The sequence below is a fragment of the Cervus elaphus genome, chromosome X (assembly GCF_910594005.1).
Source record: "Cervus elaphus chromosome X, mCerEla1.1, whole genome shotgun sequence".
Classification (NCBI taxonomy): domain Eukaryota; kingdom Metazoa; phylum Chordata; class Mammalia; order Artiodactyla; family Cervidae; genus Cervus; species Cervus elaphus.
Window position 1 is genome coordinate 89,171,766 of NC_057848.1, and position 5,938 is coordinate 89,177,703.

Here is a 5,938-nt window from a genome sequence, read left to right on the forward strand (position 1 = left end):
ATATATATATATATATACAGTTGACTTCATCAGAATTAAGCATTTTACATACCAATGTGAACTACCGAAAGAAGGAAAATGTAACACAGAGAGGACAAATTATTTGCAGGTCATGTGTACGACAAGGAATTAATATCCAGAACATATAAATAATAGTATGACAACCCCCCAAAAAACCCAAACAATCCAATTAAGAATGAGCAAATAGCTAGTTTCTAAGGATAATGTCTATAAGTCAGTATTCCTATTCCAGAGACAATGGCCGCAATAGGATGGAACCTGAAGTCATCATCAAGAGTAACTGGAATGAGATTGTTGACAGCTTTGATGATAGGAACCTCTCAGCCACTTCTCCATGGCATCTATACCTATGGTTTTGAGAAGCCCTCTGCTATCCAGCCATTCTTCCTTGTATCAAGGGTTATGATGTGATCACTCACACTCAGTCAGGGACTGGGAAAACAGCCACATTTGACACATCAATCCTGTGACAGATTGAATTAGATCTAAAGGCCACCTAGACCTTGGTCCTGGCACCCACTAGAGAGTTGGCCTAGCAGATACAGAAGGTAGTTATGGCTTTAGGAGATTACATGTTTGTCTCGTTCCATGCCTGCATTTGGGGTACCAACTTATGCTAAGGTTCAGAATCTGCATATGGAAGCTTCCCACATCATCTTGGGTACCCCAGGTCATGTGTTCAACATGCTTAACCAGAGATACTTGTCTCCCAAATACATCAAGATGTTTGTACTGGATGAAACATTAAGCCATGAGTTGAAGGACCAAATCTAAGACATATTCCATTATCTCAACAGCAACACCCAGTTGGTTTTGCTCTCAGTTACAATGCCCTTTGATGTAACTGAAGTTATCAAGAAGTTCATGAGAGACCCAGTTAGAATTCTTATCAAGAAGGAAGCATTGATGTTGGAAGGTGTTCACCAATTCTATATAAATATGGAATTAGAGGAGTGGAAGCTGGACACACTGTGAAACTTGTATGAAACCCTGACCGTTACCCAGGCAATCATCTTCATCAACACCTGAAGAAAGATGGATTGGCTTACTAAGATGCATGTCCTAGAACTCACCATCTCTGCCACACATGAAGATATGGACCAAAAAGAACTAGAGGTTATCATGAAGGACTTTTGCTCTGGCTCTGAACATTGATTACCACTGACCTACTGGTCAGGGACAGTGATGTGCAACAAGTTTCCTTAGTCATCAATTATGACCTCCACCCCACCAGGGAAGGCTATATCCATAAAGTCAGTCATGGTAGATGTTTTGATAATAAGGGTGTGGCTATTAACATGGTGACAGAAGAAAAGGGGACTCTTTGAGACATACAGACCTTCTATAGCACCTCCAATGGGAGATGCCCCTCAATGTTGCTGACCTCATCTGAGAAGGGCTGTTGTGGTAGGATCAATCCTTGGAGGGAGGTTTGAGGAGCAGCAGGATGTGGGAGGAAAGGGAGCCAAAGGATGGACATCTTGTCATAATTTGTCTTTGAATAAATGTCAATTTTTGAGGCAAAAGAAAGAACCATGAACATTTTAGACCCCCTTTTCTTTGGGGATAGGCACTGTCTAATTTCCCCAAAGTACTAATCTGTTTCCTTAACCTAGTCAACCTCCAAACCCCAGAGGCTCCTCACCCCAGCTGAATTCCTCTGAAAATGATTCACTGGGGGCTACAATGTCACTCCACCTCATTTACTGAACCAAATCTGGAGGAAGAATCCCTGATTTAGGTGGCCCAGGGGATTGTATCCATTTGGGAAAAGCAGAGGAGAGAAAACGGTAGCCATTTTTACATTGTTTTGTATAGTACTTATTTATTCAGGAAACAAACACAAAATTGTGAATAAAATGACTTGGAAACTGCCAAGAAAAAAAAAAAAAAAAAGAATGAGCAAATAACCTGACTAATAAGCTCACAGAAAGATGCTCAAAATCACTGACTATCAAGAAAATGCAAATCAAAATCACAATGTTATTACTTCATGCACATTAGGATGGCTATTATAATAAAATAAAAAACAAAATTCTAAGAGTTGACAAGGATTCCTGGGGGATTCTATGATGGAATGCAGAATGTGACAAAGCAATCTAACTGTGTTATAAATGATAAATGTGTGAAACATCCTCACTGAAGCCTGGGGCAAAAAGTAGATGCTGACTTAAGTAACTTTAGAAATGAATTGGGTCTTTAAGTTTAAAAGGAAAATAAAAATGCACATAACCACTGAAATTTACTTGATAAAATTGCTTTTTATTGAGACAGATGACTTCTCAGGTGGCTCAGATGGTAAAGAATCTGCCTGCCAAGCAGGACACCAGGTTCTATCTCCGGGTCGGGAAGATTCCCTGCTGAAGGAAATAGCAACTCACTCCAGTACCCTTGCCTGGGAAATCCTATGGACAGAGAAGCCTGGTAGGCTGTAGTCCATGGGGTCACAAAAGAGGTGGACACGACTTAGCAACTAAAAGACAACAGTTGAGGTAGAACGTTAACAGTTCTGATATTTTGCCCCTTGATTATATGTAACTTCCCACTGTAATAGTGAGAAACCTGGATCCTAATATCTGTCATTCATTTATTTAATTGTTCAGTTCCAGTATATATGAATAGCTTTCATCTATTAGCCTAGTCAGAGGTTGCCTCAGCTCTGCAGAGAGATTCCTGCATACTCAACTCTCAATTCCTGCATACTCAACTCTAAACTTCTACAACTGAAATGATCAACCTTGTTAATTTAAAATGTTTTTCCCTTCATCTGTGTCAGTGTCTTCCTTTTATTATTTAAATATATATATTTTTTTTCTTTTTTCTGATCCTTTTTTAAGTGGTAACAAGATTATTCCATTAAACTCTGAGGTGCAGGCTATACAATTTGGTTGTTGCCGCATTCTTTAGCGGGATTTCTGCTTAGGTTCATAAAAAGTGATGCTTATACTGATTGTTGTACATGTCTACATTTATACAGTTAAAGAAAAAAATAAATGGCACCTTTTAAAGCAAGGTAGAAAGAGGACTTTGTTCAGGGAGGGGAGGACAGTTATAATAGGTATAAGGATCACTGTGATGGAATTTTACAGTGGAGGAGAGAGACTGGGCTCAACTCTGAGTACAGCATGGGTAAGTGAATAGTCAGAGAGCAGGGTGGGTCAGTGAACTAAAAATTACTTAGAAGAACATCAGGGGTAAGGAGGGGTGGAATCTGGGTACACTGACAAAGTATTATTGCTGAAGACAGCCTAAGGCAATCACTAAGAGTATAATGAAGGGTGAGGAACTCAATTAAATATCAAAGGTGATTATATTGAAGATTTTTTTTTCTCTAGCTTCCAGCACCTTTTAATTTTCCTAGAACCTGGACACAATTAACTCTAACAGGGCAGAACTCAATACAATTTAAGCCTCACATTTTAGATTAACTACTTAAATATTGTAAATGTGAATGCACATTCTCATAACTGGGAAACTAAAATTTGGCATAACAAATTTACTCAATATTTATGTAACCATACACAATTCTATATGCAACATGAGTTTTCATATAGAATTTGACCTTCTTAAACTAGTGTTACATATAAAATGTAGTTACTCTTTGCTCATCTGTCTTAACCTATGAAGTGTCTCACCAATGTTTTTTAAGACATACTTAAACAGATGAACCCTCCTTATACAAGATTAAGAAACTGGAAGCTCCAAACCAGAAATATGAAATTTTTCAGTTTACCAGAAATAGGTACTGGGTAACTCTTACCTAAGTAGTACTGTAGGAAGTTACAGTGTTGACCATAAGTTTCTGATTATTTTTTTTTCAATGGGTCTCAAATTATATTACAGATTTTGGTCAAGTTATTTCCATTAAAATACTTATTTAAAAAAAAATAGTAGCTTAAAACTGCAACATAAAAATCAAATGGTCATAAAACATTCTCCTTTCCTTCTAAAGGTTATCATCAACCAGTCTTTTACTATTAAACTTAAATGGCCAATTGAGGCAAACAGTTCTGAGGCTGTTCTTCCACCACTGATTACGACTTGGGTGGCAGGTATTGGGGATAATATCAATTTAGCTTTCTGAGCTTTCTGGGAAGACTTGTTGACCTTGCAATCCCCAGCTGTTTTCTTGACCACTTCTTTGATGACACAGACAGCAATCATCTGTCTCATGTCACAAACAGCAAAATGGCCCAGAGGCATCAAAGAAATGCTCAATACAGACACACCACCCTGCCAGGAAGCATATCAATGATGGCAGCATTACCAGATTTCTAGAATTTTGGGACATATTCCAGCTTTTTCCCAAAACAACAATCCACCTTTTCCTTCAGCTCATCACACTTGCAAGCAATGTGAGCTGTGTGACAATCCAGCTCAAGCACATATCCAGCACTGATTTGGCCTGGATGGTTCAAGATAATCACCTGAGCTGTTAAATCAGCTGCTTCTATCAGTGGGTCCTTTTGTGCTGTCACCAGCCACACTGCCATGAAAAACATCTTTGGCAGACATGTTCTTGACATTGAAGCCCACATTGTCCCTAGGAAGGGCTTCACTCAAAGCTTCATTGTGCATTTTAACAGACTTCACTTCAGTTGTTATGTTAACAGGAGTAAAAGTGACCATCGTGCCCGATTTGAGGACACCAGTCAATCTCTACTCAACCTATAGGGACAGTATCAATACCACCAATTTTGTAGATGTCCTGGGGGGGCAAATACAAGAGCTTGTCAGTTGGATGAGCTGGTGGTAGGATGCAATGCAGAGTTTCAAACAGCGTGATTCCAATGGCATTGCATTCTTTATGGGTGACTTTGCATCCCTTGAACCAAGGCATGTTAGCACTTGGTTCCAGCATGTTGTCACCATTCCAGTCAGAGATTGACACAAATGCTACTGTGTTGGAGTTGTAGCCAGTTTCCTTAATGTAGGTGATGCCTTATTTAACAATTTCCTTATATCTTTTCTGGCTATAGGGGGGCTCAGTGGAATCCATTTTGTTAACTGCAATGATGTTTCACACCCATGTTAGAAGGGCATGCTCACAGGTCTGCTCAGTCTTGGAGATACTGGCTTCAAATTCTCCAGCACCAGGAGCAGCAATCAGGACAGCACAGCCACCCTGAGATGTGATGTGCCTATAATCATGTTTTTGATGAAGTCTCTGTATCCTGGGGTGTCAATGATGGTCATATAGTACTTGTTGGTCTCAAATTCCCAAAGGGAGATATCAATTGTGATACTATACTCACATTTAGCTTTCAGTTTTTCCAAGACCCAAGCATACTTGAAGGGGCCCTTTCCCATCTCAGTAACCTCTCTTTCAAACTTTTCAATGATTCTCTTGTTGATCCTACCATATACGTAGATCAAATGGCCAGTGTTGGTAGATTTCTCTGAATCTACACGTCCAGTGAAAATGATATTGATGTGGGTCTTCTTCCCCATTTGGCTTAGCTTTAGCAGTGGTTTTCATGAGACCTGTGTCCTGGGGACAAACCCATTGTAAAAAAGGAGAATGGGCTATTATGGCTAAACTCACACAGGAAGAATTCTTGATAAAATTGCACAATGTAGAGAAGAATAAAGAAGGCTAAAAGTCAAGCCTCATTAAAAAAGAGTTCAAGAGAGCCTGAGAAGAATTTGAACAATGACATAATCTTTGTCACTATACTGCTATAGAGATGGTAGTACAACTTCTTAGGAGGTATAATGGTGATTTAATTAAATGACGATGCCAATTAAAACTATTTTGTGCAGCAGCCTTCAGAACAAACCACATGCATTTCTTCTGTAAGAATATTCTCCTATTTGTATATAAAAATGCATCAACATCATATGTTTCTCACATTAGATTACATCAGCTGAGGGTTTGGGAAATTATCTGATTAATTATCTACAAATAGAGGGCAAT

At 39.0% G+C, this 5,938-nt stretch overlaps 2 pseudogenes; one reads left to right on the forward strand and one right to left on the reverse strand.

The window, feature by feature from the left end:
- Window positions 1-224: 224 nt before the first annotated feature.
- Window positions 225-1,414, forward strand: LOC122689725 (annotated as a pseudogene).
- Window positions 1,415-3,936: 2,522 nt separating this feature from the next.
- On the reverse strand, window positions 3,937-5,472 carry LOC122690402 (annotated as a pseudogene).
- Between the last annotated feature and the right edge of the window lie 466 nt (window positions 5,473-5,938).